The sequence below is a fragment of the Larus michahellis genome, chromosome 1 (assembly GCF_964199755.1).
Source record: "Larus michahellis chromosome 1, bLarMic1.1, whole genome shotgun sequence".
Taxonomy (NCBI): Eukaryota; Metazoa; Chordata; class Aves; order Charadriiformes; family Laridae; genus Larus; species Larus michahellis.
The window spans coordinates 175,790,659-175,816,223 of NC_133896.1; the positions used below are offsets into that span (position 1 = coordinate 175,790,659).

General features: G+C 41.5%; 1 protein-coding gene across 3 annotated transcripts in view; it reads right to left on the minus strand.

Annotated features, from left to right (window-relative positions):
- The window catches only part of SCEL (sciellin), an 88,517-nt gene extending 63,172 nt beyond the window's left edge, over positions 1-25,345 (minus strand). For 2 of the 3 annotated variants that reach the window (XM_074563454.1, XM_074563436.1), the window contains exon 1: positions 14,562-14,955. The gene's annotated coding sequence lies outside the window, so the exon portion shown is untranslated. Of the gene's footprint in view, positions 1-14,561; positions 14,956-25,213 lie in introns of those variants that run through there. The other variant, XM_074563462.1, reaches the window with a different exon arrangement.
- Between the last annotated feature and the right edge of the window lie 220 nt (positions 25,346-25,565).

Genomic DNA, 25,565 nt, shown 5'->3' on the forward strand with positions numbered 1-25,565 from the left:
CAGAGTGGGGACATGACTTGCAAGTGCCACTGTTTGGAAGAAGCAGAGCAGAGGAAGACTGAGATTTGGAAGTAGGTAGCAAAGTAACTGAAGAGGAGCTGGAAGGAGCTGAAATAAAACTGAAGGAGGAAGACGTCAAAGAGAAAATGGAAGCAAGCAAAAAAGGATCTAGAAGGTCAAAGATCAATCTGATCTCATACACCGACAATGCAAATCCTACAGAGCTGTGCTCATCAAGGGTTTCGAGAACTGTACCCTTGTATATAAAGATTAATGTTTCCTACTGGTTTTTAAGCAGTGATAAAAGTATTCATGTTAAAAAAAGAATATCTCTTTCCCTGGAAATCTTACATTTTAGAAAAATTGCAATCAAATGAAGGGAGACAGGATGAGCAGTGATGTTGCATGAGAGCTATGTCATGAACAATGCATGGCATGTCAGCTATTCCTTCCACACGGTTTGTGATCGGGACAGATTAACATCGGAATTATGCTGCAGAAGGAGCAAATAAAGGCAAATACCCAGGATGAGAAAGGATGATGGTAGCTCAGCTGCAAACAAGGGAACGAAGGGATTTGAAGACAGTGCCACAAACAAGCAACACTTGGAGGTTCATGCAGAAGGGCAAGTTCAGTTATAGCCTCTTAGTACAATTTTTCTCAGGGTTTTGCGAGGCCAGCCTCCTAAACAGTCAAAGGTATAACTGCAGGGACTACCCACTCAGGAAATGCCACAGAGATCGTCATGAACCAGTATCTCTGCCTTTTATCTAACTGTACAGTGCGGTGATCCAGTAAACGGGTGTTGACAATAGGTTTTGCAGTGAACAGCAAGGGTGCGGTTTCATTATCAGTTTAAACTCATCTATTACCACATTCCCACCACAAGGAACAGTTCTGGCTTCCCTGTCCTGCCCTTGGCCATGCCCTCCAACTAGTCCCTCAGATTGCCTCTGTCAGTCAGCAAACATCATGATTCAGTTCATTGCAAGTCTCACAATCAACAGAACTGAAACAAAACAAACAAAAAAAAGATACAGGGTAGGGCAAGACCACCCCATAGACAAAATATGCAGTTAGGTGGTTTACACCAGTCAGGAAATTAGCTCTTAACGCTAGCATTTTAATTTAGCAACTACTGAAACGAAATCACAGAATGACAGAATGGTAGGGTTGGAAGGGACCCCTGGAGTCCAACCCCCCTGCCACAGCAGGGTCACCTAGAGCAGGTTGCACAGGAACACGTCCAGGCAGGTTTTGAATGTCTCCAGAGATGGAGACTCCACCACCTCCCTGGGCAGCCTGTGCCAGGGCTCTGCCACCCTCAAAGGAAAGAAGTTCCTCCCCATGTTTAGGTGGAGCTTCCTATGCTCAAGTTTGTGCCCATTATCTCTTGTCCTGTCCCTGGGCACCACTGAAAAGAGCCTGGCCCCATCCTCCTGACACCCACCCTTTAAGTATTTATAAGTGTTGATAAGATCCCCCCTCAGCTGTCTTTTTTTTTCCAGACTGAAGAGACTCAAATCCCTCAGTCTTTCTTCATAAGAGAGATGTTCCAGTCCCCTCATCATCTTGGTAGCCCTTTGCTGTACCCTCTCCAGCAGTTCCCTGTCCCTCTTGAACCGGAGAGCCCAGAACTGGACACAGACAGTTCACACCTCAAGATCAGTATTTTAACTTCTCTGTAATTCAGTCTTATTTTACTAAGGATATCCCTTCACTAGAGTATTTTTCCTGCCCTAGTCTCCACAGGATTTCAATTGGAAGGGCTTGCCAACACTTAGAAAGAACCTTCTATGGCATTTGAGAGAATGCCCTAAGTTTCTTGAAGTACTGCATTAGCTTTCCTCTCATCTGTAAATCACACCTTACTCAAATCTCTACACATACATATATGGGAAAAGTTATTAAAAGCATAATTGGGGAATATGAGTGATTTTCCAGTTATTACCCATATATCTTCTTTTCCGCATGGCAGAACTTTTTCTGGTCTCAACATTTGTTCTCACATTAGTGGTCTTTGACATCTTTCAGCCACTACTGGGAAGGGCAAAACTTGAGGATGGGATTTGAGTGACAGGAATCATTATCACTTTAGATATTAATGAAGCCATCTGATATCCAAAGTAGTCAACAACTCAAAAGATAAATACTTTTGTATGTTTCTCCACCACCATCCTTGAAGATGGACTGGTACTGGTTTTGGCTAGGGGAGAGCTAATTTTATTCATAGTAGCTTGTATGGTGCTATGTTTTGGATCTGTGACAAAAACAATGTTGACAATGCAGATATTTAGATTATGCTGAGCAGTGCTTACACAGCATCAAGGCCTTTTCTGTTTCTCACCCCACCCCACCAGTGGGTAGGCTAGGGGTGCACGAGAAGTTGGGAGGGGACACAGCTGGGACAGCTGACCCCAGCTGACCACTTGGGTATCCAATAACATGTGATGTCACACTCAGCAGTAAAAGCTGGGAGACAGGAGAAAGGGAAGACATTTGGAGTTATGTTATTTGTCTTCCTAAGTAACCATTATGCATGATGGAGCTCTGCTTTCCTGCAGATGGCTGAACACCTGCCTGCCAGTGGGAAGCAGTGAATTAGTTCCTTATTTTGCTTTGCTTGTGCATGCAGCTTTTGCTTACCTATTAAACTGTATTTGTCTCAACTCATGAGGTTTCTCACTTTTACCCTTCAGATTCCCTCCCCCATTCCACAATGGGAGGAGTGAGCAAGTGGCTGAGTGGTGTTTAGCTGCATACTGGGGTTAACCCACAACACAGACTTTAATCAAATAATAGGATCAATTCATAGAATCACAGAATCACAGAACTGATGAGGTTGGAAGGGACCTCTCAAGATCATGTAGTCCAATGCTCCTGCTCAAGCACAATCAACTAGAGTATGTTGCCAAGATGGTGCCCAGTTGGGCTTTGAATATCTGGAAGGACGGAGACTGCACAACCTCTCTGGACAATCTGTTCCAGTGTTTGACCACCCCCACAGTAAAGAAGTGATTTCTTGAGTTCAGATGGAATTTTATGACTCTTAATTTATGTCCATTGCCTCTTTTCCTGTCAGTGGGCACTACTGAGAAGGGTCTGACTGTCTCTGCATCATTCCTTCCCTTGATGAGATCCCCCTGAGCCTTCTCTTCTCAAGGCTGAACAGTTCCAGCTCTCTCAGCCTCTCCTTATATGAAATGTGCTCCAGTTCCTTAATCATCTTTGTGGCCCTGTTCTGGACTTGTTCCGGTAAGTCCGTATCTTTCTTGTATTGGGTAGCTCCAAACTGGACACAGTACTCCAGATGCAGCCTCACCAATACTGAAGAGAAGAAGGATCACCTCCTTTGACCTGCTGACAATGGTCTTACTAACATAGCCCAGGAGGCTGCTGGCCTTTTTTGCCATGAGGGTGCATTGCTGGCTCATCTTATTGTCCGCCTCCTGGATAACTTCCACTCCAAGGACCTTCTCAGCAAAGCCACTTTCCAGCCAGTGGACCCCCGGTGTGTACTGGTGCCTGGGGTTTTTCCTCCCCCGATGTAAGACTTCGCCTTTGTTGAAGTTGATGAGATTCCTCTCTGCCCTGTTCTCCATCTTGTCAACATCCCTCTGGATGGTGGCACAACCATCTGGCACATCAAACAGTCCGCCCAGTTTTGTATCATCTGTGAACTTGCTGAAAGTGCACTCCACTCCTTCGTCCAGGTCATTAATGAAGACGGTGAACAGTGCTGGCCCCAGTATTAAGCCCTAGGATACATCACTGTTGACTTCAACAATCTGAAGCATAGAATTTCGTTCTTCTTATGATGAGTAACAATTTCTCTTCTCCCAAAGCTGTATGTAAACTATATAAATTGCTGCTTCCCCACACAGAAGACCAGGCCAGAGTTAATAACTTTGAAAAGCAGTCCACACTCACTCTGTAATTATGTGCATCTTCTCTTCATGGGACAGCGTCAACCTATTTCCTCCCTCTTTTCCCCCCATCCTTGCCACATCCCATCCCTGACAACCATGGTATGTAAAAAAGATGAAGGGCTTCCTTGAACTCTTCATTTAATAACGAACAAGAAGGAAGGAGATAATCACCCGTACATTGGCAACTCTATAATTAGAAAGTCAATGAAATGTAAACTATCTCCACTTCTGCCTTCTAATTAATTTCTTGCAATTACTAAAATGTACAGATTTATTTTCATTCTTCCGTTGCAACAGAGATGACTATTAAAAAGTTTGCAAAAAGAAAGAATAGTACAAGCCCAAAAACTGAAATTCATATACAGCAGGCTGTTTAAATGTAAATAAAAAATTGTATTAAAAGGCAAGGAGGTGAGCGTACTAAATAAGCATATTATATTGCAATGCTCCCACTGAGTCAAATAGTATTTAATCACTTGCAGTTTTGTGTGAGTAAGCACTAAAGGTGTTGCTCTGTGATGAACACCCAAGCTAATCTAAATACACAGGCACACTATCTCATAAGCAGTACTACTATGAAAGGTAAAATACATAACAGCTTTGATTTATTCAACAAGGTACAGAATATACATTCAGGCAAATATATGACCACACAGTAGAAGCAGACATAGATAGTGTAGAGATGAGGGTAACTTTAACCACTGCTTTATATATTTTAATTCCACAGTAAATTTCATGTTTGTAAGAAATAAATATTGGTTTCCTGAGCTTAAATATGGTCATGTACGAAATTAATGTTCCAGATGGCAAGCTTTCTCTATAGTTGTCATGAGCAGTGTGCCAGTCAAACGGGAGGAGTCCCAGCCCTAGCCCCTAGGCTGCTTATGTAGAGTCTATGAACACAAGGTGGCCACAAGTCCCTTGTATTACTTTCTCCTCAATTTGTGTTTAATGGAGCGGTCCTTAGTCAGTACTTTGAAGTAAAGGTGGTGGACATCCATCTGTTTCTGGTTCCAGATAGATAAATCTCAGAATAAGGCACCTGCAAGACAGATGTAAGACATCCCCTGCCCTCAGTGTTTTTGTAGATGACTGCACAAAGGGAAAGGGAATTTCAGGTGGCTCCATGTTCGGGGGTTTCTGACTCCATGCATCATTTAAGGCAGGCGGAAATGGCCTGACTCAGAGATTTGCATGCCAGTCTGAGTGACAGACACCTCACTGCATCCTCTGGCTATGTCTGACCTTCCCTGAACGGCTCTAATGCTCTTGTTGAGACCTATGTAAATTCTCCCCATAAATCCAGAGAGAAACTTGGGAGTAAGAATAAGGACAGATGCAAGTTCTGAAATCCTCCCAAAACCAGCACCAAACACAAAGGGTTAGATTACTCCCTTGTCACAGATACAAAGAAGTGTCTGCTTACTTCTGTCAGGGATTTTCAGTACACATGCTTAGGTATGTCCCGGTATGAATTGTTATGGGTCTTGGGCCGGGGTCTGCCCTAGCTATTGCTGTCTCTGCCTCCCAGCCCCGTATGTCCCTCCAAGTCACAGCAGGTATTACGTTCTGTTACACCAAATCTTCAAGGAACTATCAGACATGAGAGCTTCTGCTATATTTCAGAATCACTCAGTACAATAGACAGAAAAATCTGTGAAGGATTTATTCATTATTTCTGGCATTGCAGGATGAATCTTCAAGAGGCTGCTCAAGCTGGATGAATAGATGGAGTATGAACAGGTGGAGTTCACAGTCCTGAGGGATATGGGTCAGGGGAAGAGTAAAGTCAAGACCCCGAATTTTAGGAAAGCAAACTTCCAATCAATAGGACCCCCTGGGAAACTGCCCTCAGGGACAAGGGAGCAGAATAGAGCTGTCAGATCTTTAAGGACACTTTCCTTAAAGTGCAAGAGCTCTTGATCCCCAGATGTAAGAAATCAGGAAAGGAAGGCAAGAGACCAGCACGTCTGAGTCAAGACCAGCTGGTCAAACTAAAGGGCAGGAAGGAAATGCACAGGCAATGGAAACAGGGACAGGTATACGCTTGTACGTACTCTTCCAGGAGGGAAGAGTATAGCGATGCTGCCCGGTTGTGTAGGGATGGGATCGAGAAGGCCAAGGCGCAGCTGGAGCTGAACTTGGCGAGGGACACAAAGAATAATAAGAAGGGCTTCTACAGGTATGTCAGCTAGAAGGAAGGTCAAAGAAAACGTACCCCCCCTGATGAACAAGACTGTCAAACTGGTAACAATGGACGAGGAGAAGACTGAGGTACTCAACGATCTTTTGCCCCAGTCTTCACTGGCAGCCTCTCTTCCCACACCTCTTGAGTGGATGGACCACAAGGGAGGGACTGGGGGAGCAAAGTCCTTCACACTGTAAGAGAAGATCAAGTTTGTGACCATCTGAGAAACTGGAACATAGAGAAGTCTATGGGACCTGACAACCTGCATCCAAGAGTTCTGAGGGAATTGTCTGATGTAGTTGTCAAGACACTCTCCATGATATTTGAAATGTCATGGCGGTCAGGTGAAGTCCCCGGTGACTTAAAAAAAATATTGCACCCATTTTTAAAAAGGGTAGAAAGGAGGACCCTGGGAACTACCTACCTGTCAGCCTCACCTGTGTGCCTGGGAAGATTATGGAACAGATCCTCCTAGAAACTATGCTAAGGCACGCGGAAGACAGGGAGGGGATTCGAGACAGCCAGCGTGGCTGCACCAAGGGTAAGTCCTGCCTGACCAACCTAATGACCTTCTGTGATGGAGCGACTACATCAGTGGACAAGGGAAGAGTTACGGATGTCATCTATCTGGACTTCTGTAAGGCCTTAGACATGGTCCCCTACAACATCTTTCTCTCTAAATTGGAGAGATACGGATTTGACGGGTGGACTGTTCAGTGGATGAGGAATTGGCTGAATGGTCACATCCAGAGGGTAGTGGTCAACAGCTCAATATCCAGATGGAGACCAGTGACAAGTGGTGTCTCTCAGGGATCCATATTGGGACCAGTACTGTTTAATACCTTCATCAGTGACATAGACAGTGGGATCAAGTGCACCCTCATCAAGTTTGCAGATGACACCAAGCTGAATGGTGCAGTTGACACACCTGAGATGGGAGGCCATCCAGAGGGACCTGGACAGGCTCTAGAAGTGGGCCCATGTGAACCTCACAAGGTTCAACAAGGTGAAGGGCAAGGTCCTGCACCTGGGTCGGGGCAACCCCCGGTATCAATACAGGATGGGGGATGAAGGGATTGAGAGTAGCCCTGCTGCGAAGGACTTGGTACTGCTGGACGTGAGTCAGCAATGTGCACTCACAGCCCAGAAGGCCAACCATATCCTGGGCTGCATCAAAAGAAGCCAGCAGGTTGAAGGAGGTGATTCTGCCCCTCTACTCTGCGCTGGTGAGACCCCACCTTGAGGACTGCATCCAGCTCTGGAGCCCTCAGCACAGGAAAGACATGGATCTGTTGGAGTGGGTCCAGAGGAGGGACACAAAAATGATCAGAGGGCTGGAGCCCCTCTCCTATGAGGACAGTCTGAGAGAGTTGGGTTGTTCAGCCTGGAGAAGAGAAGGCTCTGGGAAGACCTGATTGCGGCCTTTTAGTACTTAAAGGAGGCTTATAAGAAAGATGGGGAAAAACTTTTTAACAGGGCCTCTTGCACTAGGACAAGGGGAAACGGTTTTAAACTAAAAAAGGGAGGATTTAGACTAGATATAAGGAAGAAACTTTTTATGATGAGGGTGGTGAAACATGTGAACAAGTTGCCCAGAGAGGTGGTAGATGCCCCATCCATGGAAACATCATCAGTCAGGTTGGACAGGGCTCTAAGCAACCTGATCTAGTTGAAGATGTCCCTGCTCTTTGCAGAGGAGGTTGGACTAGACGACCTTTAAAGGTCCCTTTCAAACCAAACTATTCTATAATTCCATGATTGTATTCCATGATTTATTGTCTTCATGCGAGAGGTTGAGCACTGTCCTTACTTGGGAGTGCATGTCCTTGCACCTTCCTCTGAGGCATCTGGCTCAGGGCCCTGTCAGAAACAAATTACTGGCCTGGATGGTATGTAGCTCTAATCTAGTGTGCCCATACCTCTATAATCGAAAGGATTAAAGTCAGAAGTACCCTTCTTGCTACCAGCCTTCACAATAGAAAAGAGTGACTCAAAATATGATATTGACATTACAATATTACAAAAATCCTAGTCAGGTCCCCCTTCTACTTTTAGCTGTAATAATCATCCTGCAGATCATCCTGAGTGCCATCGTGTGGCACATACAGGACAACCAGGTGATTAGACCCAGTCAGTACGGGCTCATGAAAGGCAGGTCCTGCTTGACTAACCTGATCTCCTTCTATTACAAGGTGGCCCACTTAGTGGATGAGGGAAAGGCTGTGGATGTTGTTTACATGGACGTCACTAAAGCCTTCGACACTGTTTCCCACAGCATTCTCCCAGAGAAATTGGCTGCTCATGGCTTGGATGGGTGTATGCTTCACTGGGTAAAAAACTGGCTGGAAGGCCGGGCCCACAGAGTGGTGGCATTAGGTGGATTTAAATACAGTGGGCGTCCAGTCACGAGTGGTGTTCCTGAGGGCTCAGTACTGGGGACACTTATCTTTAATATCTTTATCAACAACCTGGACGAGAGGACTGAGTGCACCCTCAGTAAGTTTGCAGATGACATCAAGTTAGGCAGGAGCGTTGACCTGCTTGAGGGTTGGACGGCTTTACAGAGGGATCTGGACAGACTGGATTGATGGGCCGAGGCCAATGGTATGAAGTTCAATGAGGCCAAGTGCTGGATCCTGCACTTGGGTCACAACAACCCCATGCAGCGCTACAGGCTTGGGGAAGAGTGGCTGGAGAGCTGCCCAACAGAGAAGGGCCTGGGGCTCTTGGCTGCCAGCCAGCTGAATATGAGCCAGCAGTGTGCCCAGGTGGACAAGAAGGCCTACAGCATCCTGGCTTTTACCAGAAATAGTATGTCCAGCAAGACTAAGGAAGTGATCATCCCCCTGTCCTCGGCACTGGTGAGGCCCCACCTTGAATACTGTGTCCAGTTTTGGGCCCCTCACTCCAAGAAAGACATTGAGATTCTGGAGCGTGTCCAGAGAAGGGCAACAAAGCGGGTGAGGGGACAGGAAAACAAGTCGTATGAGGAGCGGCTGAGGGAACTGGGATTGTTTAGCCTGGAGAAAAGGAGGCTGAGGGGAGACCTTATTGCTCTCTACAACTACCTGAAAGGAGGTTGTGGAGAGGTGGGGGTCGGTCTCTTCTCACAAGTAACAAGCAATAGGACAAGAGGAAATGACCTCAAGTTACACCAGGGTAGGTTTAGATTGGATCTTAGGAAAAATTTCTTCATCAACAGGGTTATCAAGCAATGGAACTGGCCGCCCAGGGAAGTGGCGGAATTGCCACCCCTGGAGGTATTTAAAAGATGGGTAGACATGGTGCTTAGGGACATGGTTTAGCAGTGGTTTTGTCAGTGTTAGGTTAATGAAAAGCTCCCTTCCAACCTAGATTATTCTATGATTCTATAATTGATTTAATTTTCCACACTATCATCTCTCAAAAAACATAAATATTTTCATCCAGATGTACGCAGTAGCCCAAAGATCATAGGACAGGGCAATATACACGAGACTGAAGTTGGTACATAGTGCTAATTTAATTTAATCACAATCTATTAAGTATTTACATAAATACAATCCTCCAAGGAAATCTGGTTTTATTTGCCAAGAGCAGTTCCTTGAAGGATGATAGGGTAAGAAATACTACACGTATTATTACAAATAATTACTTAGAGGTGAATGTACCAATTTTAATTATGTCAGGTAATCTTGTTATTTATCATTACTTACAATCACTTATTCTGCTTGCACTATTTTATAGTTGATTTTAGATACTGGCAATACTTTTTTTTTCTCCCGTAACCAAGTCCTGCCTTCCATCCCCTTGGAAGGACATTGTCTCAATCCCACTCCGCCTGAAGTAATGAAAGACTCAGATAGTCGTCTTCTGACAGGGCAACTGCCCAGAATAAAACAGCCCCTCACCTTACCATGATCCAAGACAAGGACAGCTCTTCCAAGATGGGTGGGACTTTCCCATGGACCCCACGTAGAGACCCTACCCGCTTCAGAGGCTCCTTTCTGTAGTGCAGAGCTGCATCTGCAGCAATCCCTTCCCAGTTTACCTGTCCTGCCAGATGATTTTAGGACTCAAACCAAAGCAAATCTGAGCTTCAGTGCAGGAAGCTCTCTTTCAGGAGCACAGCTCTCAGGTAACCCAGATGATATAATAAAATGATGCTGTCCACTTTCCCCTCTCCATGTATTCTCCGTTGAAAGCACTATGCAATTAAGATTATTTCACAAATAAGGAGAATTTGACTGTAAATAAAATTTGATTTTACTATTCAAGCAATAAGGTGGGATAATAGAAACTGGTCTAGACTTGAGCCATTCTGTAGCTCAGAGTTCACAGTAATGCTCACAGAGGTAAAAATAATCCAGTATTTTGACAAGGCAGTTCTGCTAGAAAACTGCTGACTATAGAGTCCTATGCACTTAGTCTTTGAAAGGTTAAATTGTTCTTTAACATGATTAAATGGAAAGCTGTACCTCTAAAAATCCTCAGCCCATCTCTTACCTCTCTCCAGAAACATGTAAATTCCATAGGCAGGTCATTTTATTCGGAATTCTCTAGCCACATACAGGTATGTCTCTGTGTAGATATCTGCCTTGTTTGGAGCAAGGAACTTGGTGTCCACCTCACATCTAAAGTGGGTGAGGAGCATCCAGAGGTGATACTGCCCTGATGAAGACCTGAAGAGTTTGGTGCAATATGTGTTTTCAGGCACTGCCTAACCCTTCAAAATCGGAAGCCTAACACTTCAAAAAACAGAGTTGCTGCAAACGCTTAATTATAAAATAAATGTGACCACAGCCAGTGTAGTAGCAAGGGACCTTCCTTGGTTTATTCATAGCTCACGACGTGCTGTTTCATTTGTGATTGGTGCCCTGCTTGTATCCAGGAAAAGAAAGCGGCCACAACTGTGCTGCCTCCTATCTAAATAAACCAGCAGTTAGTATGTTGTCCTGAGTGAAGGACACTGCAGTTTCTAAGTCTGGGCATTAACTCATTTATATTTTGCATGTGCTCAGAGAGAGCACAAGAGAAAAGGAGGAGCTGAAGCCTTTTTCCTAAAGAAAATGTCCAACCTACAAAATTCTGAAAACAGGAGGTTCCATCTCCCTACACATCAGACTCTCGGAGAAATAACCGTCCTGTGTTTTTCAGATGGTGCCTGTGGTGTAACTAAGAGCCATTTGTCTATTTTACACTAGTTGCAAGAGCAGGTAAATAAACAGAATTGCTGTATCTACATTTTGCTACAAAAGTGCATGAATAAAACCCATCTTTAGCTATCAAGTTAGGGCTGTACTTGTGTTGTATGAAGTACCGTTTGAGAGTAGCAATACCAGTATTTTTTTACTTTTTGTAAGCATGTATAACACAAAGTATAAGAGCAATTTCTTTTGTGTTAGAACAAGAGAGAGATTTAAAACATCCCTTGTTCTGTCTATGTATGCTTGTATCTCTCCATAAACCTTCTGCTACATTTCACAAGGCCAATCCATAAGTTGTGTCTTCTAGCTATGCTCTACTCGGCCTCCTGAAAAAAAAAATAAATTCATAGCTCAGCACAAAATCTCTCCTATTTTCTTCCTGATGAGTTTTTGAACCCTCCAGTTCTGTTATTAAAGCGTCATGGTTGTTACAAAGTGTTGTAAAATACTTCATAGGTCCAGATACATGGGGATAGGCTGTCCAGATGAGTCTACCTCAAAACTTCCAGGTGGTTTAACTACCCCTTTCTAGACTTCATCCTGAGCACACACTTGCCTGTGAGAGAAACGAACGCCTCTCCATGATGACGGTGTGGCCCTCCTTGCTCATGTGCACTCACTTGTCTTCAGTTAACGACAGAACTCACGCTAAACTTACGTTCACAAGAGGGATTCTAACATTTGAATCAAATAACCGATAATCTTGTTTCTGAACAGATCATGCAGCAAGGACCATACTAGATACTTGACAGCCTTTAGACTGGGGTCCAGTGCAAATACCTTTTCATAAACTAAATATTTAATTTTACTATATCCACTTGCTTATTTATAATGCAGATTCCCTCAGAACTGAGAGTGATACTGATTTGCAGTTATCGATTCTAGAACATGCTTACCATTTAGTGCAATTTGCAGTTAGAGCACTAGGTGGAAATAGAGCAATAAAAATAAGAGCTGTTATCAAATCTTCAGTACAACAAATGGAAGAGCTTTCTCCAACACACGACTGAAATCCCAGGAGAGAAATGGCAGCTTAAATCCGCTTCATTTTATTGGGGACCTTTATCATTCTTCTTTCTTGTGCGCAAGCACAAGAAAAAATATTCTCCCTAGACTTTTTAAACTTGACTTTTTCATTTTCTTTCCTTGCTGACTTGCTCTAAATTTTGGGATACATGTATTCAGACTGCTCAGATGTATTTCTGCTGGTTGTTGTTCAAGTATTTCAGTGGAAATTAGTATCTGACTTAGACATATAGCAATTTTTTCCTCTATTGCTTTTTGTAGTTTTGTAAAACTTCATGTTTAACAAATACTTAGCCTGAGCTGCTTTTGTCTGCTGCCATTTGCTTGTCATAGGTTCTAAACAAATAACATAGTGAAAATAGAATGTGTGCTTTTCACATAAATTGTTGCATATGCAACAAGAAAAGCACAGTTAGAAAAGTCACCCTCATTTTAATCCTTTGTATAACTGAGTTCTAGGAGCCTCTTTAATATAATTCTGATTTTTTTTTCAGCTCAAGAGAACTGAAATGATATTTAGCTTTGGATGATAGCCATCTTTTAGATATCGTGCTGCTTGTGGAAATCTTGGCTCCAAAAAAATCCATATGCAGAATGCAACTGCAGCAAAAGCCACAGAAATAAGGAGGAATGATGTAGCACTTCAATGGAAACCACAAAGCAGAGCTGAGCTGCACAATTGCAGCGCTGGTCCAAGTGTGCGTGGTCAGGATGGGACATCCGGGCATTCTCACCCTACTTCCAAAAAACGACCAATCTTAGTGTAAGACCATCCATTTGAAAGGATACAGATTTACGCAGCCTCAAAAGAGACTGGCCTAGTCATCCTTCACCCCTTTCAGTATTGTTCGCAGAGCCTGAAAGGTCTGGGTTAAGAAGCTGGTGTAGCAGCAAGGGACATCTCTAGTTCTATAGCTCATGACGTACTGTTTCATTTGTGATTGGCGCCCTGCTTGGATCCAGAATTAATACATAACAAATCATGAGGTTTCCTGCACTATTTTCACTTCTTCCAAATTAATCTAAAGTTTTTAATTAGTACATTGGTGATCCCCAATAACTTGCTCTGTTTCATTCTGCGTGTTTACCCAAGTTCTGCCTATTTGCCCACCTTTTAACACAGTAAGAGGGCAGATACTAGTGTCACAGGCCAGTTTGGCAAACTGAAGTGGATTTCAACTGCCCGAGGTGACTTAGTCAATCGGCTCAGATGCCAGAGCAAGTATTCATACTGGTGGAATGCAAGTCAAAATCTTAACTGAACTTGAAACCTGTTGAAGCTTGGGGAATAACTAAGCCTATTGTTCCCAATCCAAGTAAATATAACCTCCTATCTACCAGGTATTTCAATTCAATAGGTTAGATTAAATGATTTTGAGTACATTTTCTAAACTCTGTAGGAACAAACACTAAGCTAAATTCGAAGAGCAAGTATCAGGTAGATGCATAAGACCTACTGTCCGCATTCCTGAAGAAAGTTTGTGTGTAATTGGTGCAAGGAAGTTTAGATAGGGCAAGATATAAATGCAATTACAAAGTAAAAACTTCTGTTTTGGAAGGATTTTGAGGAAGTCAGTACAGACGCCATTGAATTAAACCTACCTGCTGGATACTGTACATTTCCTCAAATCTTTGTTAAAATTAAAAAAAAAATTTAAAAAATGCTGTAAAATAAGTAATGTCTAACTTAGTTCTTTGCCCCTTACAAGATGGTCATCCTAATCCTTATCCTTAAGGCCATCTATTAGAGGAGAAGGCACATGTTAAATAGCATGGAAATCTCTTTGTAATACAATAAAGAAACCAGGTTCCTGTGTACATTCAGTATCACCTCCTCTTGAAACAGTGCTAGAAGCTGCTGCCATGTCTTCTATTTGTCCTGTTATTCCAACTCTGCTAAATATGTATGACCTGGATTTTATATCCATCAGACTTTTTAGTACAGTCTATCTACTTGACTGAACAGTTTCCTGATGCCAACTTAAATAAGTCGCGTATTAGTGCAGAGCTGAGAAGAAAAAAGACATTTTCTTGACAACCAGAGCCCAGATTACACATGGCAGGAGTGCAGGGGAAACACTACTTGTAAATTAAGCACAGGTTATGGAAATATATGGAAATATGGAAAACTCTGAAAGTCAAACACAAATGTTCTTAATTTTTTTTTTTAATTCAACTTAATCCACATTTCCAAGTTCCATAGGTAAACTTATTGCTATAACATGGACTTACCAATTTTGATACTGAAGAGCGTAGCTAAGGTCAGCTTTCCAGATGCAGGAACTTCCACTGCTTATAAAGCCGATGATTTATTGATCACTGAATAGAGTGAATAGACTCCTAATGTGGCCTCCAATTACTACTTTCTACAGCTAAAATTCCTCTTTCACCAAGATTCAAGTTTCAGGTTAAAGCAGATTGAAAGTTTGTCTCGGCTGTTATCAACTCTTGCTAGCTGGCAGTTGCTGAAAGTGTTACTAGGAGTGGTTTTGGCTTTGAATAGGGTAGTTGTGAGTCAACATGTGGGATAAATCCAGACATGCCCAGCTTTCCCCCTGCTCTGTAAACAAAGTGATCTGATACAGAAATCTGTCTTTGATGATCTTTAGATGCAATAAATATATCTGCCTTTCTGACACATAAAGACTGTACTCATACTGAGCCCAACAGGCATGTGACACGAGTTATTTTTTGAGGCACTCTAAATTGCAATGACTTTCTTGCCTGCAAGGTCAAGTATGAGTGATAAGCGTCAAGAGTGATATCCTGGCTGCTCTAAAGCCAGGAGCAAAATGCCATCGACCTCCGCAGAATAATGACATTGCCCCAAAACACTGCAGACCACTTTGGAGGGGGCTTCCCACAGAGCCCATTTTCTTCCTGTCCATCTTACTCTTCTGGCCACTTCTTTGCATCTTCTCCCATCTTTGCTTCCAGCCAGTTTCCTCTACAAGAAAATCCCTCACAACAAATTTCCCTGTCCTGTTTCCTCTGTTTCCTCAAACAGATTGCCTTTATATTCTAGTTTGTTTTGGTTGAGGTAAATTACAGCTAACAGCATAATCTGAGATCTTTACACGCTAAATTTTTTTCCAGGTGAATAGCTGCGTTGAAGCAAGAGTCATTCAGCTGAGCTCTTTAGAGCATGTCTCTGTGCTGCATATTGCGGAGATAGTAATTTGCTTTCCTGGGTTAATATCACACATTACAAGTCTTGGCAGTGTAGAATATCTTCTGCAGACAAACAGGACTTTAAGCAGGTGACCAGCAGGATTCTGTATTCATTCCCTGAAGCTGCTAATTGCCACTGTGAAACTGGAACTGCATGTATAAAATTTTAAAGGAATATATTCAATAGACAAACCAGAACTGCGCTTTTGCAACACAGGACATCAGGAATCTGTGTTTCAAATGTATAGAAATAAGCTGGGCACAGATCAAAAAAGACATATGCAACCATATTCTTTTCAGACTATATCTAAGCCTGCTATCTCCAATAAACTGAACAAACAAAAATAAACACAGTTTTCAATAGGCTTGTTTGTTAGGAAAATTCAAGGAGAAATGAAGATATAGAATTAAAAAAATAAGAAGATTGACTCAAAGGAAGTCAGGATTTCTCCATGAGTGATTACATATATCACCTGCTCATCCACTAATGAATCTGCATTTTTTGCCCCTATAATATTGTAGAACCATAAATTACAATAATGAAAGAGAACACTTTGATCTTCACTCTGACATCTTGTAGAGGCCATTGAACTGCCCTGAATTTTGTTTATATTAGAACATATTTTTTCACATAAAGTGGATCATAAATTACAGTGCAGTATACATTCTGCTTTCTCACCGGTAATAAAAAACTGAATCTCTGCACCAATGCTGCATCTGCAACACAATTATTTGCAGAATCTGTATGCAGGGCATAGCAAAATGTGCTTATTACTCAAATTAGACCATCAAACTGGCAGGCCATGGAAGAATTCTCAAATGGTCCTCAGATCATTTTCCATCATCCTTTAACACTGTAAAATTTATTTGCCATCAAATCTTTGAGTAAACAGCTATAAAGTAATCTCTCCCTTGGTTGTCAAAAAGTTTGACAGCCCTTGATTAAAAAATAAGCATCTCAGATGCAGAACTGCTGCATGTAAGATACTTTTAGAAATACAAGCCTTATCTAAAGACAAAAGTAGTTTATCATCTGTGTGGTTTGGTTCGCTTTTGGGTGCTAGTGCTCATCTTCACAATTAAAAGGTACTGAAAGTAATTCATTATGAGCTCTGTATACACAGATGTATGCATGCATGCATACTAATTAGTCGTGTTTAATTCAGTCTCCATATCAAATCTATTTTAGGTTATTTTAACAGACTGATGGACTGAATGATATTATTATTAGTGAGTCTTGGGTAGCATAAACTGCAACGACATTATACAACCAAATAAACCAGTACCTGCCAATATTCAGTGAACAGTACTGAAAATAACACTTATGCATTAATATATTAGCTTGACACAATAATTTCCCATCATCAAACTAGTTCATAACTAACAATAAATTAGAATATTTAGCATGCTTGATCATAAAATCATAGTGAATTATTAAGTATCGTTTTTAACAGCTTTTTAATAAGACAGCAGTGTCCATTTAATGTCAGTTAGCGATTCTACAAAACATTCACTGCCTGTGAGCCTGTGATTCTTGGATAATAATTCAGGACATGTTAATTTTATAATGTCAGTCCACTGTTACCCCATCAAGACCTTTGATTCAGTGCCCCTTGCAAAATGGCAGAAGTTCAAGAACATATCAAGGAGTGGAGAGCTTAAAGCACACGCAGTCGCTAACAAGTATTATCATGCACTCAGAATAATTGCTACTAAAAAAAGCCAGCAGCTATCAAGTAACATTTTAATCTTAATTCAGAATAAGTACAGTGTATTAAGCCCCTCTCTGCAGTTTCTAACTAGAGATAATTAAAAATATTTTCCTTTCCAGCTGGAAAGAAGGGAACTGTTGAAGAGCTCTTATTGACTGGTGTTTCCTCAAAGTACTGAGGAAACCACAACAGACTTTCAGTTACAAGTAGGCAGAGCTTGTCTTTTATTGTGTAAAACAAAATCTAAAACCAAGTTGGATTTTGACTGATAACACATCTTCTTATAGCTATGTTTTATATAGAAGCCTGTTTAGCATGTGAAAAATGAAATCTTGCCTTCCTACGCACAATATACAGAACCATGTGACTTGTATCTTAAAAATGCTTTCGGTTCATAGTGTGTGGTTTTTACCTACTGTATTGTATCTTCTATGACTAAAGACGACTAAACTCAAATTATAGGCACACATACAACATATAAATTTAAATTGGCTGCTTTTTGGTCTTGTATAAAGAACTCACAAACTCAAGCGGTCCATTACAATGCAGTATGATCACGTGGGACTTTAATACATTAATAGAGAAAATGGAAAATTTGACTTCAGGAGGTGGGGTTGTTTCTTTCGTAGAAGGTAGCTCAGCAATAAATACCTGCATCCATTCCTCAGAATTGAAATGACACATCCTAGAAGATTCCAAGCCAAAAAGGGCAAGTGCCAGTCTTAAAGATGGCAAGAAATTCCCTTAACATCTGCTGTGAACAAAGCCAGCCCCAGCAGCTAAAACAGAAGGGAATATAACGTAATTACTTCCAGTGTTCTCAGGGGCCTTGCTCGTATTCACAACCATGAGAATTAAAGCTATGCATCACTCTTCTCATTAACTAAGCTGTTTCTTTCCACAGGTGGGATGCAAGAAGGAATAAAATTACGGAGGCATAAACTGTCTTCAGGAGGACTGTCACCGGGCCACTTAGCTTCATTGTGCAGAGTGGCTCTGTGTGGAAGCTGCTGATTCACAGAGTAGCAGGGAGGAATGTCTCCTCTCTTCTTTCGCTAGTGGAGGGCGTGCAGGCTAGCAGACAAAGAAGTCAGCTGGTCACTTCAGCTTTGCAGAACTGGTGATCTCACCCTCTCCTCCCACTCCTACAGAGCAAAGAGCTGCTACGGTATAACTGATTGGTTTTATTTTATTACCTACTCTCCTAACATACGAGAGAAGTTAATGCCCGGTTCTTGGCCGCGTAAATTAATTTGGAATTATTGGACACAAGCCAGCTGATGATGACAGTGCTTGGGGTTTTCTTCTCCCTATAGAAAAAAGAAAACAGCGCTGGACATTTACAACAGAGCTTTTTAGCCAGGCATTAATAAATCATGTGAAGATGACTGATACTGATGATTACTCACATGCAATACTTTAGACCTCCTGTTCCTGAAAAGAATCAGGTGCCTAAAAATACGTATTTCAATGATTTGCTGTGGATTTAGAATGTTTGCCTTCTCTGTACTGTTTGATGGTATGAAATGAATTAATCACGTATAGAAATACTATGCAAATGTCATTGCTTGATTCAATGATACATTTGTATGAAAGTAGAACTAGTATAAATAGAACCTGCTCCATTTTGAGAATTGTTACTTATGAACAGAGTGCCTAGGTTCATTCATTGCTCATTTAACAATGGAGATTAAACTTGCTTAGCAAGCAAAGAAAAGTGTTGGTAAAAAAAGAATTTGTTGCTCACCGTCGTGGAAAACAGCAACATTATTTTGTCAGTTGGACTGATTATCTACAGAACTGAGACATAGATGCTGAGAAAAATCTACATATACAAAATCTATATAAGGAATTTGAGAACAAAAATGGGGAGAATGTCTGTTGAATAAATTATTTCAGTACAGTGTCACTTGAGCCACCTAACAATGTTATTTCGCACACTGGCAAACTGCTGAAAACATATTTTATACAGTTTGGCTCTTCTGTTTCCCCCTTGCTTTGTGGTGCCAACCCTGGATGTTCTGCCACCCAGTTTTTCTCTTGCTTTAAACAAAAGCTGCTGCTTTGATCATCTGTAGCATGTGCCAAGACACAAGACAGATGCTCCAATGGTGCAGTTGTGCACCCTCAGAAGAAAGCTTCTTATTATTGGAGAAAAAATGATCTCTGCACTTGAGATTAAAGAATGGATTTACTCTTTCTTTGTTTATTCTTCTGCTGCAGGTGAAGTCCAGCTGCCTCTGAGAATGGCCAGATACTCATAATCAGGAGTGGAGCTGTGTGATTAATGCAAAGGATTGGGCAGGAGAAGATAAAGAGTTTTATTCTGATCTTCCGTTGTCACCTAGGCAAGTTCCCTCACTGTGGGATGCATTACTTCCACTCTTTTGTGGAGCTGAGGATGATAAATCTCCATTCATGAATGAATGTGCACAGAAGCTTTAGAAACCAAATGCAAATTCATGTTTATTTTTTTTATTTACTGTTTTCAAGGGACATTCTCAAGTAACCTGCAGTCCTCCTTTAGAAACAAAAGGATTTCACTAATTTATGAACAAGAACCTGTGAGGATGGACAGGAAGAACACGATGACACACCTAAACTTCTCAGGAGGCAGTGCCCATAGCAGGTGTCAAGCTACTTTCTAATGGCAGGGAAAGTGGAAAAGGGACTGGAGAGTTCCTGCTGTTTGCAGAACTGGGAAAATAAAGGCAACATCACCCTCTTCCCAGCCATCAGGAAGAAAGTCCCATTAGAGCTGTCACCACACTGCAAAATCTGCCTTTTCTGACAAAGGGTTTTCAAAGGGAAGCCTCCCACTAACATGTGCTGGCCAGTGCATCCTGATACTATTTTGGGAGGGCTTTTAATCGGTGTGGATTTGCGGTTCATTTATTTGTTTATTATTGATTCTCTTACCAGCTTAAGACCAGGCACTGAATTACTCTCAAAAGGTAATTTCTAACCGCTAAATAAACAGAGATAGGCTGTGGGCTCCTGCTCAGGATTCTCTGCCACCCATGTTGCCTAACTTTTCTTCTCTATGTGGATCCACTGTGGATCACATCAACCAGCTGTCTCCAAGGCAAACCTGTTAGAGAAGCCGCAAGCCATGGGAAACAGGGACATGAGCCAGTCTGTGGCAGTTGACCATGGGGTCAGGAATTGATACCTTGCCCTCTCCTTTTAGCAGTGTAGATGTAGCCAAGGGTTACGTGTCAAACTATGACCAAAGGTATTGTAGTCATCACACTCTACCACTGGTTTCATGATCAGCACTGGATTACTTCAGCACAAGGAAAAGCTTCTAAGATACTTGAGCTTTTGCGTTACCCAAATGAACTGCATTGCTAATGGGATGAGCCAGCTGCTGAAAGCAGAGCCTTTATTGACAGTGAGAAGAGCACTGTGGGTTAATCAGGTTTTAATCTAAGCTATTCTCTTCTCTGGACACTTTATCTTCCTATGATATTTCTGGGGAATGGTGGTTGAGGGACAAGAGGAAATTTTCATCTGGAGTACAAGTTGTAGAAACTGTGCATGTGAAATGACATAACTGACAGATCTTAGACCTATCATGAAGCTGTGAGTATTGTTTAAAGGGAGATGGAGATACCACCATTTCACAGCAGCAGTGAAGAGCAGCTTGGTCGATGTCGACCAGCAAACAAAGGAAACATTCTACAAACAGTTGTCAAGAATGCAAAATGTGCAATGAACTCCTCTACATGTAAAAGTGAAATATAGAGCAAAACCTGCCTCGATGTGTTCCTGTCCAGCCTGCTCCAGGTGAACCTGCTTTGGCAGGGGGTTGGACTAGGTGATCTCTGAAGAAGGGAAGGGAAGGGAAGGGAAGGGAAGGGAAGGGAAGGGAAGGGAAGGGAAGGGAAGGGAAGGGAAGGGAAGGGAAGGGAAGGGAAGGGAAGGGAAGGGAAGGGAAGGGAAGGGAAGGGAAGGGAAGGGAAGGGAAGGGAAGGGAAGGGAAGGGAAGGGAAGGGAAGGGAAGGGAAGGGAAAAAGAAAAGGAGAGGGATGGCAGGAAGGCTTTATATTTTTACTCTCCTGTCAAACTGCATGAGTAAATAAAAATTTTATATTAGAACTACACAGAAATTCTAGAAAACAGCCTTCACAATTGACATATTCTGGGCCGTTTTTTGTTTTAACAGTTTTTGCTGTAGTAGGAATCTGTGCTCTATCTCCTTTCCATCCACTAAAGAGTTTCTGACATAACCATTAGGGCTGTGTTAACAATTCAGGATGACTCAGTCATGCTCTTCTGCCAGATCAAACCCAACTGTCCGAAACCAAGCACAAACTCCGTGGTTTCAGTCAAACACTTCAAATATGTACTTCTGAAAATAAACATTATCCCTTATTTCCTATGACTAGACAAGAAGAGTCACATCTTAAAGGCAGTCTTGAAATATTTCTAGGAAAACAAAAATAGTGGTGATTATTGGTCGAAGTCATTCCCCTGTAAAATATTATCTAGGGATGATAGTTTAAATACAATCATAGATTTATACCAGAAATAACATTTATCGATACACTCATTTTGCTAAGTTATACTTTCGTACAAGTGAAATAACTCCATCCAATCACCATACATGCAATCTCAAAAAAAAGAACAAAATGAAAAATACGCCCATTCACTTTTTTGTATGGTTTCATCATCCTTTCTTCTAAATTTCAGAGATATTTATGCTTAAACAAGAATCAGTTACAGTTCATCACGTTGTTCCAGCTCTACATTTGTAGCGGTACAATGCCATTAGTCATTCCCAGAACCATAGCCATTAGAGATTGAAGTGACCTTTTAATGTCATCACATCCTACCCTGATTCCTACTAACCATGGCAACAGACTAATGCCAAACACACAATTATGATTCCACTGCACAATGTAGCAAAGGAGAAGCTAATTTCCAGTTGTAAGCTAAATTTCAGAAGGCAGAGGCCTAGCCTTTGCCATCCAAATGGAAGTTATTTGCATTTTATTTGCAAGTTGTTCAGCAGTCAAGGTACTTCTAACCACTCACCTCGCTTTGATACCTAAATAAAAATTTGATTGTTTATCTTTGGCAGAGGATGGAAAATTAAAATGGCCAAGTCATGGAGAAGTTGGTGTTTGATCCAGGAACCTTCCAAACCAAGAACAGCTTTTTTGTAAAGCTGGGTGGACATGGCTTATCTGCCTTCCGTACCCCCACTGAAGAGTGAAGTTCCCTGGCTGACGGGGATGGGGGTATAAACAGGCCTGTGTCCATTCGATATAACGTGGACTCCAGCATGAACTACTTCTCAGCTGTATCCCCTGTCGACCTGAAGGAACCACTCTGTTCCAGGTCACATTGAAGTACTATGTCTGCAATACAAGGAGCTGGAACCTGGGATAAACACAGAGAATAACCAACATCATGGTGTAAATGCGCATTCAGAGATGGGCAATTAGTTTCACTCTGGCTAGGTGTATCTAGGTACATGTATATCTGAAATGCATCATGGAGTAAAAATATTTCAGCTTGATTTAGACTAAATGCTATGTAACAGTGTCAATGTAACACTACATTTATGGTAATTAACCCTTCCTCAGAGGTAGGAATAATTAGTCTGGGGTATTGCTATGCTAATATAGATCTATTGCTTGCAGGACCTGAAATAACGTGTATATAGGGCTATCTACCTGATGATTCCAAGTGCATTGCACTTGACTGAAACTCACTTGTGAGTTTGCTTGGTACGTACATATTATTGCAACATGATGAAAAAAATAATCAACCCTCCTTTATTTGTGGTTAATGGAATTGCTACAGCGAGTTTATTTTACTCACAAAAAAATTTACATAGGAGTTTGAACTCCGAATGTAGTCACATCAAAGTCATGTATCAGGAATTGCGATGTGTAACTCAATTTCATAGCTGGACCTCTCTCTCTAATAGGATTAAAAGGAAAATTTAGAAAGAATTTTAAATCTTACAATTATTGCAGGGGTTTAGAGTCCTAAAGCATCTCTATTCTGGTATAAACTCACAGGCTATTGCAGGCAGAGACCTGTAGTAATATAGCACCTGGTAAGGGCAAAGTGCTTTAAAATTTGCTTAGACAGAGACATGTGTGAGAGGGAAATTATTTTGTAATGAAAAAGATTAATTTCCCACTGACATTTTGGTAATCAAACAGAACAAGAGAGATACAGTCTTAGTTTTTAATTTGCCTTTATCCAGAATAATTCATATTGAAATAAAAGAGAAGATACATTGAATTAGATAATTTCCCTTCAAACGGACTAAACAGAACTCTCTAAGGACTTACTTAAGGAGTTGGCCCAGAGCTTTGTAAAATGCAGTGTTGGGAAACTGAGCATTTCTGGTTTTATATTTCAGGGATGATGCAAGATTTTTCAACCTTTAGATGACAGCTTGTGCAAGCAGTACTCAGTTACTTAACTCCAACAGATTTGCAGATGTGTCCATCTCCAAGGTAATGGGCATCGCATTTCTGTCATTCAAAAGGCTGAGATTAAAAATAAATCAAAGAATGAATTAATCCTATCGTCTCGTTCGCTAAAAGGTTCTAAACACTACTTGGAGGGGTTCTAGCAGAGATAATAACAGATTTTTATACAGATGCTCTTTAAAGAGTTTACAGAAAAATGTAAGAATTATTCATCTCTATTTTAGAAACAAAAGACACGAGAGGGCTTTAAGTGAACCAGTTACACAGGCAATCGCTGCCAAAGCTTAGTATAAATCTAGTCCAAGGTCTGTGCCTTGCCAACTATATATACATCCCTCCACCTCTGTCCACCCGTGAAAAAATCCAATAAAGGAGGACAGACAGACAGAATAAAAAAAGAAGGGAAGAAGAAAGGAAAGGTGGAAAAAAAAAAGGAATATTGGTTCTGGAAAATTATAATTTAAAATATTTGATGGCAAAGTTAGTAGGTATTTTTCTTTGACTATTGAACATAAGACTTATGAACAGTTGCATGTGTTTATGACTGATAATATCTGCAGTGATGCAAGTTAAAATAACAGTTCTTTCTCAGGAATAAAGGCTGAGTTCAACGAAAGGACATAATGTTACGTGTGTACAACCACTGGGAAACACCGACTGGCATTTTCGCTTTTGACCTGACATGACAGTGTCACATTCCAACGGAAAACATTGCCAAGTCTCAGTTCAGCATAAAAACAACACTGAGGAAAATATTCTGCAGCAAGCAAACAGAACTAAAAATTGTTTCAATAAAAAAAAGAGCCACACTTGGAGCCAACTGCATCTCTGAAAGTCTGTTTATTCTGTTGCCTCAAATCTGGCAGGCCCATGATGAATTAAATGAACTACAGTTCAAAGAAGTGTTTGGGGTGAACTAGAAACGCTTTGTTTTCTTTTTTCGCACTAGGACTCAGCTGACTTACATACCTCATCACAAGATGCAAGGATGTGACTCTGCCCTTCTTACTGTGTGACAAAAACTTAAAAATAAAGGCCGTGGTAAAATTAGAAATAGAAATCTTAGAAGCTTGATATTATGCAAGCTATTCCTTAACACAGTAAAAAGAGGGGTATTTTACCCTTCAGCTTCATGATTTGGAGCTTGTGGCTGTCAGATTACAGGAATAAATTGCAAAGGAGAGTCAGGCTTGCGTGGGGCTGGGATAAATTGCTGCCTCAGCTCTTTTAAGGACCTCTTTGTATTGGATTGGGAAGATCAGGCTGTTAACCTGCATTTTTTGTAATAAAGGAAATAGTATTTCTTACTTGCAAACGTGTTAAGATTTTGCCAGATATTAAAAGGTGTTAGTTGAAATTAATCTTCTGAAAATGAACCTCTCTGCTTTCCCTGCTGAATAAAAATTTTCAGGCTCTCCTACTGCTCCTCCATAAAACTCTGACCCCTGAGAAATCCTTGTTCTCCCAGAAAGGACAGACAATAAAACCGCTGTCTGTAAAAAAGAAGTACACCTACCCCTATACAGCAAAAAAAAAGACTTACCTCCCTTTTCCATGGACAGGACAAGGATACTGAAGAACTGTTTTCCAAGAGGTCCCCTCCTCACTTGTACTGGCTGGGAGGGGAGAGATGAAGATTCCCACTTGGAGGTGCCCCAGAGGAGGCTGTGGATCCAGAAGGAGATCCAGGAACATCGTTAAAAATAAATCCGCTTTGTTATCTATATTGACAAACTGACAGACAGATTCTGACACTGCCATTTTGCCATCTCCACCGTTAAACAGCTAAAACGGGCCCTGGTATGGTTCTGGCCCTGACCAGCCAGCAAGTTCCCAAACAAACCCTTAGCACAGATCCAGAATTAGGAAAGACAGGGGACTATTTCCCAATAGAT